Raw genomic sequence first — 13,338 nt, forward strand, 5'->3', positions numbered from 1 at the left:
ATAAACTACATCAAGTGGCTCACAAGCCCAATTCCATGAAACTGGATGCCTCTGGCCTCCACAGGAATCTGCATTTGTGTGCACATACCCAGACACTGACACACACATACATACACATAATTAAATAATTTTTTAAATCATTTTTAAAAGAATTCTAATACTGTCAAAATTAAAAGCAAGTATTTGAACACCAATACTGGAAGGGGGTTAAAAAAGAATCTTGAGGAATAACATAATAACAAGCATATCCACTGAGAAATTTGCAGAGAGGCTACCACAGACTCTTAAGTAAGCCCCTTCTGCAACGGCAGAGGAGATGAACTAAATGAGCCACCAGCTAAACATAGTCAAAGCTGAGTTCTGGGTTCTGTTGGTTGGCTGGATAATGGATGATACAGACAACAAAAACTTACTCAAGAGAAAGAGACTACAAAAATATGCGGCACGTTCTTCGGGAGGAGAATCATTGTGTATGGGGGGAAGAAGAAACAGAGTGAAGACACCTACCAGGCACCTGGGAGTGGTCAGTATGGAAGAAGTTGAGACCACTAAATAAAAAATACAATACGAAAAGAAAGAGAACAGTAGGGAATCCTGGAAGGACTTCAAGGTACAAAAGGGAGAGAAGGAACTAGTGAATGAGACAGAAGAAAGTAGAGCTAAGGAGAAACTCAGAGATGTGATAAACCAATTATAAAAAGCAAACTTTAAAAGAAGTGAGAAAAAAGAATATTCATAAATTTTGCAATTACTTTACAGTCTCAGCTCAGATAAACCCTTTATTGTCTACTCCTTGAAAATCAAACTTGAAATATTTCCATTGTAGCTGGCACAGTGAAAACAGCATCATGAACTGGGCAGTGGGCACTGGAGGAAGGGGCCCCTGTGTTTTCCATGTCATAATCTTGCGGAAAGGATACCCAGTGACATCCATTCCCATTGTGGTTTAGTAGCACTCTCCCTGCTCAGACTCCATGTGTCTCAGGGGTTCATTTCATCTGCAGTCAGTGCTCCCACTTCAACCCACAGCACACCAGAGAAGAGTTTCCTGCCATTGAAAAAGGTGTCAGCTCCCCACCTCCAGACTCATCCCACTCCATCCAAGAGCGGTACTTCTTCCAGACTCATCCCATCTCCCCCAAGAGCGGTGCTCCTTATGTGAAGTCAAAACAGGAGTCACACTGCTGTTAAGAAGCCACACTGTTACACATTACTAAGAAGTCTCCACACCTTAAACCATGCTTTACAACCTGTGCTGAACTTGTGACCCCATGATGTATTCCCAACCTTTTCTGCCTTGCTAGACTCCTAAACCTGTAATATATGATTACCCTTCCGCCTTATGAAAATGTGTCTTCCCGGATGCTTTGGTGACTGCCCTTCAACATATCTCTACCCAACAGGCAGCCTTGAGCCCCGAGTCCCACTCTCTGGCCAGATGCTGACAGTCAGTTATCTTGACAGATGTTTTCTAGCAACCTTAATCCTTCCCCAAAAATGGACCTCCAAAGCCAGTGAGGGGCTGCTCTCTGAAACCCTGACTTAGGGGGAACAGTCATCTGGCCAGTCTCTGTGCACTTTAGTCAGACAGGAGTGAAAACAGTTTTTTTTCTCAGGTGCTAACACTTACTGTTCAGTGACTATGGACCAACTGTAGCCTAGGATACCCACAGTCTCTCTACCATCCAATGATGCATCCACATCTTCCCCAACAAGTTCTGGATCTCAATCCTACAGAGGAGCACCCTTCAAGTATATGCCTTCCTCAACTAGTGTCTCTACTATGGTGCTTGGGGACCGCAAGCAACTTGGGGAGGAAAGGATTTATTTAGCTTACATATCTGGAATCACAGTCCACTGAAGGAAGGCAAGGCAGGAACTCAAACCAGGCAGGAAGCTGGAGGCAGGAGCTGACATAGAGGCCATGGAGAGTTGCTGGTTACTGGCTTGCTCCTCGTGACTTCTTGTTCAGGATGCTTTCTTATAGAACCCAAGACCACCAGTCCAGGGCTGGCACCACCTACAATGGACTAGGCCCTCCACTATCAATCACTAATTAAGAAAATACCCTACAGGCCTGCCTACAGCCTGATCTTGTGGAGGTATTTTCTCAGTTGAGGTGCTCCCCACCCCACCCCCAGTGACTCTAGTTTGTATTTTCAATCTTGTGAACCCTAGTCTCTGGCACACTTATTATACCCTGCAACTGTAGCAAAAGAACCTGACAATGTAAGAGAATGGGCCAATATGATGTGGCCTGTGGCTGGGTGGAATTTGACCTGTGGAACACAGCTCGCCAGCCCTCAATGCTAAACTGTTCGTATTGAACTTACTGTGGGGTACCTACTGCCCTGGTTTAGAGGGAAAACTGAACAGTGATGCACCAATGCAACAGAGAGCCAAGTAAGAAAGTACCCTTGGGCTTGTCAGCGAGCATATTAAAAAGTCTCAGCAAAGCAATGAAGGTCCTGCAATGAAGGAGAGGCAAAGGAGAGAGGCAGTCAAATGAGCCTTTTTCTTCTTCTTTGGATACTACCTGGAAAGGATGCTTTCTCAAGGGATAAAGAAGCCTCAGTTTGAAACATATTTGGTATACAAATACAAGGCAGGCCCAAGACAGAAGAAATAAAACTGAGTGTGGTGACCCATGACTATAACCCCAGCACTTCACTGCAAGTTCAAGACCAGCCTGGGCTACATAGTAAAACCCTGTCTCAACCAAAACTAAGAAAGAGGCGGGGGAGGGTGACAAGAACCCACACAGGTTTGTCACACAGGCAAGCCACTCACTATTTAGAGCAATGCCACCCGAAGACTTGCAGTGGCATATTGGCCACCCACTCTGAAGTTAGTTTCCAGCCTTGAAGAATGGTCTTCATTCTTCAGCTACTTAAATTACAGTTCCAGATGACCCAGTAAACTGGCATAGCCACGTCTAAGGGTAAGGAAGAAACAACTATGTTTTTGCCTAAGAACTCAAAGATAAAAATTTGTTGAGTAGGTTTTAAAATTAAAGGTCAACATGAAATAGCCTTTAAAATGGATTCCAAACAGAAAAAGACTGGATTTAATAATCAGAATGCATGACTACAAATAAAAGAGCCAGAGGTGCAGTAAGAACGACTGTTCACAGAGCAGGCGCCCGTATACCAACACTGCAAGGCAAAATTTGTAACCAGAGAGCAGAGAGCAATCTTGTTGACCCCCTATTCCCTGCTCCTGATCAGCCTCTGCCATACTCATCATTTCTATCTTAAGGAGTCCATTCCCTTTTTTCTGGTTTATCATGTGTGTTTTTTGTGTGTTGATGTTTTACAGGCATTTGTGTATCATGTGTGCAGTGCTCATGGAGGCCAGAAGAGAGCATAGAACCTACTTGAACTGGAGTTTCAGTCAATTGTGAGCCACCAGGTGGGTACTGAGAAATGAACCTGAGTCCTCTGGAAGAGCAGTCAGTGCTGCTAACTCCTCAGCCATCTCTCCAGGCCCTAAGAATTCCCTGACTATCACTCTCCAAAGCAAATACCGCAGCAACCCAGCTGTGGTTTAGATATAAAGTGTGCCTGTCCCTAAAAACTCATACATTAAGGGCTGGTCCCAGTTGGCAGTGCTTTGGTGTGGTTCTAGACACTGCATGGGGTACAGTCTAGCTGGAGGAAACAGGTCACTAACTGAACGGCCTTGAGGGCTATGTCTGTCCCAGCTCCATCCCTGCTTCTTGACATCAATGAGGTGAACATCTCAGTTCACCAAACCCTGCCACATGATGCCCTGAAACCATCAGCCAAAAGGCAGAAAAGTTCCAGAGAAATGGCAATGGCTACTATTAAACCTGAGATGAATGTGTCTATTACTTGTGTTGAGCCCAAAATCATATTTTTTTTAATGTGCATTGGTGTTTTGACAAGGGTGTTAGATCCCCTGGAACTGGAATTACAGACAGCTCTGAGCTGCCATGTGGGTGCTAGGAACTGAACCCAGGTCCTCTGAAAGAGCAGTCAAAGCTCTTAACCACAGAGCCATCTCTCCAGTCACCGCCAAAATCGTATTTGCTACCTGATAAAACAGGTAAGTAGACAATCGTTCCCAAACTAACAGACCAGAATTAAACCCTCTGAGAGGACAGGCAACAACTATTATGTGTCCACAGTGGCCGAGACTGGCTGAAGAAGAGATGGCACAGACAGCAACTGGAGCGCTGAGTTTCTGGAATCATTTTGTTTAATTCAGACAATGGGATTTGGAGGACTGAGGAACAAACCCGATGACAAAGGTCTATCTGGAATAACTGTTAGTTTAAAACGTGGATCTGAAAATAAGAGACTTCACTTGAAAATTCCAATTTCCAGTTTTCTGGAAAAAAAACAAAAACAAAAGCTCCGCCAATGGTGAGGGCTGATTTTCCACAGGGGCATGGATGAGCACAGCAGGCCCCAGGCAGACCTGCACCTTCCTGTCTGCCCCAATCTCTACCACAGCGGCTGCAGTGAGTCACTTCACGGGTTCCACTTAACTGAGTCTGCGCTCCTACTAAGAATTCAGTTCTTTTTAAAAAGGACAAAGCTTCAGAGCCCAACTGGCCAGGCAGAAATGAGCAGCCCAGCTGTGAAGACGAATCAGTAGAGACGCCTGGGAGCTAGTTTTCAGGCGGGCCAGAAGGAAGGCACAGTAGTACTGGTCTCCGTGGTGGGCAGAACGGTAAGACCAGCACTCTGGCAAACATTCAAACCATCCACGCCTGCACACTGTGGACTCCTATCTTGCCATCAGCAGGATTTTAACAGTAGTGGTCTAAAGAAAAATGGGATTGTTCCTTAGACCTCGCTCTCCCACGACTCCCCTATCTTTCCCCCTTACCTGGAACTCTTACTAAGCTAGAAAGTGGAGGATACAGGACACATAAACGTCCCGGGTCTTCCAGCCTAGAGCGACAAACCAGCCAGCTGCTCCTGGACAACTGAACAAGTCTAGCCACGCTAAGCAGACAGCTTAGGTAACGGCTGCAGAGGACTGAACATTTACTGTTGTATGTCTCCAAGGTTCTGTTGGTTATACAGCTAAGGCTGTTGTGCAACAGTTGACTTGATTTGGTTCTGAAAGAGTTATTTGCTGAACTTGCCTCTCAACCCAACTTTCCTTGAGAAAACAGATTGGCTTCAGACTGCAAATATATACATGACACCCTTCCAAAGACAGAAGGAAAAAGGATGCTCTCATATGAAAATACACAAACACACACTTAAGCAGGTAGTGAAGCACTTGACAGCCTATTAAATTTTAAGAGGGGAAAGCAATTATAAAAGTATAATAATTCATGGTTTTGCAAAAAAATAAAAACAAAAAATGCTATTTCTCCACATCACAAAGCACACTTCACTTCTTTTGAATTTTAAAAGGAAACAGAAACTACTTGATTTCCAAGTGAACAAAAACTACAAGAAAGGAAATCTTCTCCTAGTGCTAGTGTTCATACCCTGCTCTGGAGCCTGGAAAGGAAATCATCTCCTAGCGCCACTGACCTTTAGTTCACACCCTGCTTTAGAAAAGATTCTTATTAGCATTTTCTCATGATTTCTATTGCAATCCTGTAAAGACGATATAATTACAACTTTACTTAGGCTTTAAAGGTAGATGGCAGTTTGAGTAAAGTTCTAACCCATAATTACTTTGTTTTAAAAAATTACAATAACAAAATTGGAGTACTTGTACTTCTCTAAGCCGTTAAAACAGCTTGCTTCTTCCCTCTGCCTCCATGACTTAGCGACATGAATCAGCCCTCACGCATGCCATGAAGCAGCCTATTGTCCTATTGTCCTCTGTCCCCACTAATTTCAATCTACTCATCGCTTCCGGCACAGCTAAATACAATCTCAGGAACTCCTCTGTCTATAGACGAAGATAATCTTTCCTCTCTCAGCTCTGAAATCGCAGGGCTGCATCCCTGAAGTAAGACACTTCCCCACAGAGTCTATTTGCATCACGGAACTCCTTTGCAGTTACTCCAACATGTGCACTCATCACCAACATGCCTAAGCCTGTGCCAGTCTAGAACATTCTCTTCCTCCTCTGTCCTTTCCCAAAGGCCTGCCATGTTCCTGACCATCCATCCTTGACTCCTATTTCTTGGTCAGTTCAGAAGAAGCACTCTTTAGTAGCCTCTCTTCTCTGCCCCACCCCAACTCTGGGCCCCGTGCTCTCTGCCACACTCCTTTGACAGATACTACCTCAACCTAGCCTAGACAGTTCTCACTGGCTAGTTACTGTCTATCTACAAAGGCTCTGCTCTCCACAAAGACTGCTCCACTCATGGTTTGCTATGCTTTCTGTATGTTTTGTCCCCACAAAAGCTCATTTGCAGGAAGTTGGAACTCTAAGATTGGCAATCTAAAGGCAGCGGAATCCTTACGTCGGTGGTTCTCAACCTTCCTAATGCTGCATTCCCAAAATACGGCTCTTCAGGTTGTGGTGACCCCCAACCATAAAATTATTTCATTGTTACTTCATAATTGTAACTTTGCTACTGTTACGAATGGTAATGTAAATATCTGACATGCAAGATATCTGATTTGTGATGCCCACAGGGACTGTGACACACAGGTTGAGAAACAATGCTACATGATGTGAACTAGGGGACAGACACTGAAGGGCATCCTCAAAGCTGGGGACGGTTAATCTCCAACTCCCATGAGGTTAGGTGTTGTGCAACTGGACTTCACATCTGAAAAGTCGATTCTGAAAAAGCCAGCTTGGCTTTACCAGCTGGCTCTCCTGCTCCCTCTCTCATGGCAAGACCTTCCCTGACCCACTCATGCGTATCTGCGCACCATGATACCTGAGACATTAGTGCTTCCGGGACTTGGAACAGACCACAGGACTATGCTGCTAGAACCCTATGACAACTGGAATTATGAACCATATAAACCTATTTCTTTTACAAATCACTCAGCTCAAATATTCTCTTTGAAAAATACAGAATGGATTCAGATATGGTTGGAGCCCAGCACTCAGCACAGTTTCTGGCATGTACAGAACCAGTATCAAATTAATTTGCAAGTAAACTTTTCTTAAAAGTACAGTGCTTTACAAATAGTAGTACTACTTAAGCAATTATTAAATGGAGAGCTTTCATTAACAGTGGGTCAAATTATTTGAAGTCTTAAAACAATATTGGCTGAGCTGCATATTATTAATATGAATACTATTAATACTAATGTCTACTATATGGTAAGCAAGGCAACATTTCAAATCAATGTACCATATACTAAAACTACTAGTGACTGGATCAAACCTAAGTCTACTCAGTTATTTGTGAAATCATTTGAAATTTATAATGGTCATTTACAGCTACTTACAGTCTTCAATTCCCTGTACTACTAAGCTCTACAGTCCAAATTCCATGTTCTCTTCATCAGCTGAGTTCCTCATCCAGAAAGTTTCAACACACCGATAGCTGCTCATGAACAAACCCACTTTGAGCATTTGAAAGCCTTCATCTGCCAACCATCAAGTTTTTCCTTTTCTCCTCAATCTATAGAATTGACTATCCATCCTTTAAAATAACAATCAGAATCCACTTCTTCCACAATGTTGCTCTTCATTGTAAAGAGCCTAGCTCCAGCTCAGGTTTAATTCACACGCCCATTCATGCGTGAGCTTGCTCATTCACTCAGGAGCACCTGGTTCATGGCAACCCTGTGCACACAGCATTCTAAACACCCATCAGCCAATGGATTCATGTAACCACAAATGCTGCCTTCTCCAAAATCCTCCAGTCATTTAGCAGTATACAGACTTATGATGAGGGTTATATTAATTGTAGAAAGATGAATATTAATAAAGGCTTACTAAGTCTCTTGAAGTTATTCCTAAATATCATAACAAGACACCAGAAGCAAAGGAAAAACTCAGAATATTTGCATTCTATGGGAACTAGGGGATTAATTAGATCTTTAAAAAGCACACAAAAGTAATAACACTCCAGTAGTAAATGTCACAAAGGATACATAAACAGGCAATCCACAGAATGCAAATGCCCCTAACAAATACATAAATATACTTCATCGCACTGGAGAATTGCAAATTGAAGCAATAAAATGGTATCCTTGTTTATCTGTTTTAGACAGATGAGCAAAGCTCTCACCCTCAAGCTGACAAGGGCATTCGGTGTACAAGTATTAGTTATTAAGCCTGAAAGGATGGCTCAGCAGATAAAAACACTTGTCTAAGCAAGCCTGACCTACTGAGTTCAATCCCGAGAGTTCACATGGAAGAAAAGAATCAACTCCAAAAGTTCTCCTCTGATATCTACACACAGATAGCATGTCCCAATGCTTACACACAACAGTAAATAAATAGAAATTTATTATCTATAAAATGAAGAACAGCTTTTCTAGATAATAACTTGGCAAATGAAGTAAAAATACACACTTTGACTCAGAAATTCTGCTTCTATGATTACTGTCTGAAGGAAACACAGGGCGTGTGTGTATGCATATGTGTGTATGTATAGGTGTGTACATGTGTGTACACAACTTATGTATAGGCTGTATGTATGAGAATCTCATTTAAGAATTCTAAGAAATCCCCTGATAAGGAATACATTAAAAGCATCTAATCAGTAGGCCACAAAGGTAGCAGTTAAAGAGGTAAGACCCAAGATAACGGAACACACCTAAAACCGAGCACTCAGGAGGCTGAGGCAGGGATCCTCGGTTCCAGGAAAGACTAAGGTGTATTCCAAACCTTGTCTCAAAAGGAGAATGAAACAGTAGACACGATTTGTGTGACCATTTAACAATACATTGTTACACAGGCAAACAGGCGATAAAGAGTATAACTATATTGAAACCTGCCGAAGGCGCCCCCTAACATATTAAAGGCGCAATAGTGAATGCATGCTAAGATATCTTTACAGTAGTTTCAGCTGTGTCAATTTGTGCTGGTGAGCATTCCCAGAATACACTAACCTACTAGGCTCATGTCTTTCTAACTCTAAAATCTTTAATTCTAAGAATTTTGTACATCAGAAGTCTTGAGTGGAAATTTATCACAAAGCCTTAAAATTCCTCTGTGTGTCTGCGCCTTTTCACCATCAAAATACAATGAAATGCATTTTTTCCAAAGTCCAGAATTTTTAATATATTACAAAAATTCAGCCTTAACACTAAATCTTTGATAACCAATGACAATTTGTGTTGAACATACTCAATTTATGGAAATAACAAATTGCAACTATTTACTTCAATAGACTATTGTGTTTTTTTTAAAAAAAAAAAAAGTAGGATCCTTTAAACATTTAAAGAGATCAATCCTAAACTGTTGCAGTCAAGTGCACTAGCGAACAATTACAAACAGCCATGAGGCCCTGGAATGGGGCAGGACTGGGAATCTGGAGTCTGAAAGATCTGGAAATAAAGATCACTCTTTTGGCTCAAAAATTTCCAAGCAAATAGCCCATCCATGCCTCTGATATGGATCTAATAAACGCAGATAAGCATGAAAAAGAACTGAATGTAAAGCCTGGGAAAGGGACGTCAAGCAGTATCTGGACTAGAATGGTTCCCAAACGTCTGTCCTAAACGCCACTTATCTGTTCATCTGAATGCCTCTAGTGTGTCATGCACAGCTACCCTGTTTCAACTTTATACTAACAGTAAAAAGGAGCTTCTTGTCATCCCCCCCAATCCTCCTGTTAGCACACCCATTTCCACTGTGAATATACAACGATGTAAAAGATGTCCTCAGATGCTAAACTCAAGAGAAAGCATACTTACACAGTACACTCCCAGAACTCTGGGCTGCTGTCCTTTGAGCTCAGTGCTCGTCTGAGGCACGGAAGCCTACCTCCTATCATTTCTTCATGAGATTCCGGGCAAAAGGTCCAGTCCAGTAGATGATCTTTTGGGTTGCCTCTACTCTTCCCCCAAAACACCTACAAGCCAATGAAACAGGTAGTGAACAGAATTATAACTTGAAACTGTTCTAATGAAAATTATTTCATCCTCCTTATGCATAAATTAGAGAATCCCATGGAACAGTGAAAATAGGCTCCTATGGTCACCCAAAAGCCCAAATGATATCCAAATGCCCAGCCTGAAAATTCCTTTTAAGTGGCATTTTCTGCCCAAGCCTAGTCATCACAGAACTTGCTAGATTACGCTAGGGGGATGAATTGTACCCCAAGTCTAGACAAAAGTACACACTAAGTATATAGACTGGGAGACTAAATTGAGCAATAAAATTAACATGTTTTTCTGAAATTGCTGGCTCATTTGTAAGTGTAGGCCACCCTTCACCTCTTTAGAGACATATTATATATGGCTGATCACTCCTCACAATGGCAAAGCAAACAAACCAAAGTATTATATATTTGGTTGAAGAGAAGTGTAGTGGGCAGAAGTGTTTTCAACACTTTATAACTCCTCCTAAAACTGTACAAATCCACCAGAAAATCATCTAAGAAAGTCATTGTCAGGGCACACCAATAGGCCCAGGCAAGCAATGGTAATACACACTTGTCTAACACAGTAGCAAGCTTTACCACATGATGAGCCCTAGGCACAAGGCAATTTCTCTATGCCCGTGGTTCTCAACCTTCCTAATGCTGCAAGCCTTTAATACAGCTCCTCATGCTGGGCTGACCCCCCAATCATAAAATTATTTTTATTGCTATTTTATAACAATAATTTTGCTACTGTTAGGAATCGTAATTTAAAATCTGTGGTCTCAGGCAACCCCTGTGAAAGGGCCCAGTTGGGGTCACAACCCACAGGTTGGGAACCAATGCTCTATGCCAAGGTACAGCTGTCAAAGTTCATCTTCCCTCTGTGCTGTCCAGTATAGCAGCCGTATGGCTATGACTCTGGCCAATTCAAATTGATATACACTATAAGTATATTATTATTTATCAGATTCTGAACATCCAGTACCATTTTCAAAAAACATAAAATATCGCCCAGGTGGTGCCACACACGTTTGATTCCAGCACTGTGGAGGCAGAGGCAGGTGGATCTCTGTGACTTGAAGATCTGTCTGGTCCATCCAAATAATGAGTTCCAAACCAACCAGGGCTACACTGTAGGACCCTGTCTAAAGTGTGTGTGGTGTGTATGTGTGTGTTTAAGTTTTATATTTACTACATATCAAATACATATTCTATGTACTGTGCCAAATAAATTATGATTGACCGCAGAAGCTTGCTTTTACTTTTAATACAGGTATTATAAAATTAAAACCCGCCTGTACAGTTCGTATTTCTGTTAGACACGATCACTTTTAGGAAGAAGTGTTGAGAATTTGCTTTGTGCTAGGCAGTGAGCCAAGTATTTTGCATAATCCTGACAGGACGCCAACAAGGTCTAGCTTTACTGAACCTTTTAACCCTATACAGGATGCAGCTGGAATTCAAAGTTTGGCATTTCCACGAATTAATTCCAGAATAGGGTTGCTAACCGCTACGACCGGGGGTCTCCTAAATTAGCATAGGAAGAAAGAAAAAAAAAAAAAACAAGTGACTGCAGAAGGGAGAAGTATCAACTAATATACCCTCGGGGCAGTCAACTAAATGTCAGTTAGCTAAAGCCTCTAGGAGGCTAGCCCGTGGCGAGCTGCTCCAAAGACAGAACAGGGCACGTTCACAGTGAGACTGCCAGAACCTGACCGTGGACGACCTGTTGAGGGGTGAAAACACGCCACCGCCCCCACCTCGCCAAACACTGCACCGACACACCCGACCCCCCTCCACAAACCACCTGAAGCTCTGCTGTCTCCACCATGAGACAAGGGGAAGCGGGATATAATTGTTTGTGCAGGGGGAAGTGAGAAAAAGGACAGGGGGCAAAGGGGGCAGGTACCTTAGACCCAAGGTGACTCCAGGTTCTTAATGCCGGATCATTGCCGAGGTCCCACCCGGCTCCCGCGGCTACCAGCGACCCCGAAGGTGCAACTGACGCAACGCTGCGGCGCAACCGACTCTGCTCACCCCGGACTCGCAGCTATGGCAACTTGAACTAGCCGCCCAGGCGCGGCTAGAGCACAGGACGCGCCGGTGACGCTTGGCCCTATGGGAGCTGTAGTTCATCCCGCGCCCAGGGCAGAGAGAGACCAGGGACAATGACAGCAGATGAACTACACGTCCCAGCATGCTCTGCGTCTGGCCTCTAGGTTCCTTTCCCGGAAGAAGCTGGATAAGCGGTCTTTAGGGATCCAGGGCCCTGCCTTCTCGCCAGGCTCTAATTTTGTTTTTTTTTGAAGGGCGAGTAACCTGTGAAGACGCAAACTTCTGGAAGAAACTGAATTCAAATGCTACCTTGGCAGTGAGTGTGGTTTTACTCATTAGGAAACATCAAAGGGTTAATAATAGCCAGCAGTGAGATGTAAAAATCGCTTTAATGTCTTGTTTTAAAGGCTTTGGACTGAAGGGGAATAAAGAAGTTTATCAAGTGAAAGACTTTCTACCTCGAGTGGCTCGAATAAGCTCTTACAGCTCTTCATTGGCAAACTACAAATCCAGTGTGAGGCGGTCTGTTCATTACTACTGTGTAACGTCCTCGCTAGAACGTGAAAAAAGTATTTTCGGGGGGGGGGGCGGCAGTTTCAGCCAAAATGAGAATATTAAAACCTTGAGGAAAGAGCTTTGGAAAAAAACTAAGAAGTGAAAATCCATTAGGGCCGTCAAAATCTGTCTTTTCCTTCTACTCTGCCAATAAAGGACCTCACCCTCCCCAAAACTACAATCAAAATTTAGGTGACTTATGGAAGTTTTCCTAAAATATAAAATAAATAAATAAATAAATAAATAAATAAATAAATAAATAAATAAATAAAATGAAAGCTATGAGTGGTTCTCAACCTGTGGGTCACAACCATCAGAAAACATTTCTGATGGTCCTAGCAATCCAAACAAATTTTTGCAGTAGCAAAATTACAGCTATGAAGTAGCAATGAAAATTGATTGATGGTTGGGCTTTTTGTTTTGTTTTGTTTTTGTTTTTGTTTTATCAAGACAGGGTTTCTCTGTAGCTTTGGAACTGTCCTGAACTCGCTATGTAAACCAGGCTGGCCTCGAACTCACAGAGATCCACTTGACTCTGCTTCCTGAGTGCTGGATTTATAAAGGCGTGTGCCACCACTGCTAGGGGTTTCTAAGACCATTGAAACTACATATATTCTAGTGATCATGAGCCACAGGTTGAGAACTAGCTACTAGATTGTCTTATGATACAGGCTATCTATTCTGACCACCCTGTACAGGATAATGCTTTCCCCACCTAATCTCTCCCTTGGGCCTGGAAACAAAAGACCTGATCTTTTAAAGCATCTCCTTCCAAATTACCACCT

At 42.8% G+C, this 13,338-nt stretch overlaps 1 protein-coding gene across 1 annotated transcript in view; it reads right to left on the reverse strand.

The window, feature by feature from the left end:
* The window catches only part of Cep128 (centrosomal protein 128), a 367,524-nt gene extending 355,535 nt beyond the window's left edge, over window positions 1-11,989 (reverse strand). Inside the window, exons 1-2 of the mRNA XM_013346846.1 lie at window positions 11,853-11,989; window positions 9,774-9,931 (exon numbers count right to left, since the gene is read on the reverse strand). The gene's annotated coding sequence lies outside the window, so the exon portion shown is untranslated. The remainder of the gene's footprint in view (window positions 1-9,773; window positions 9,932-11,852) is intronic.
* Window positions 11,990-13,338: the final 1,349 nt, after the last annotated feature.

This window comes from Microtus ochrogaster, chromosome 1, assembly GCF_000317375.1.
Source record: "Microtus ochrogaster isolate Prairie Vole_2 chromosome 1, MicOch1.0, whole genome shotgun sequence".
NCBI lineage: Eukaryota > Metazoa > Chordata > Mammalia > Rodentia > Cricetidae > Microtus > Microtus ochrogaster.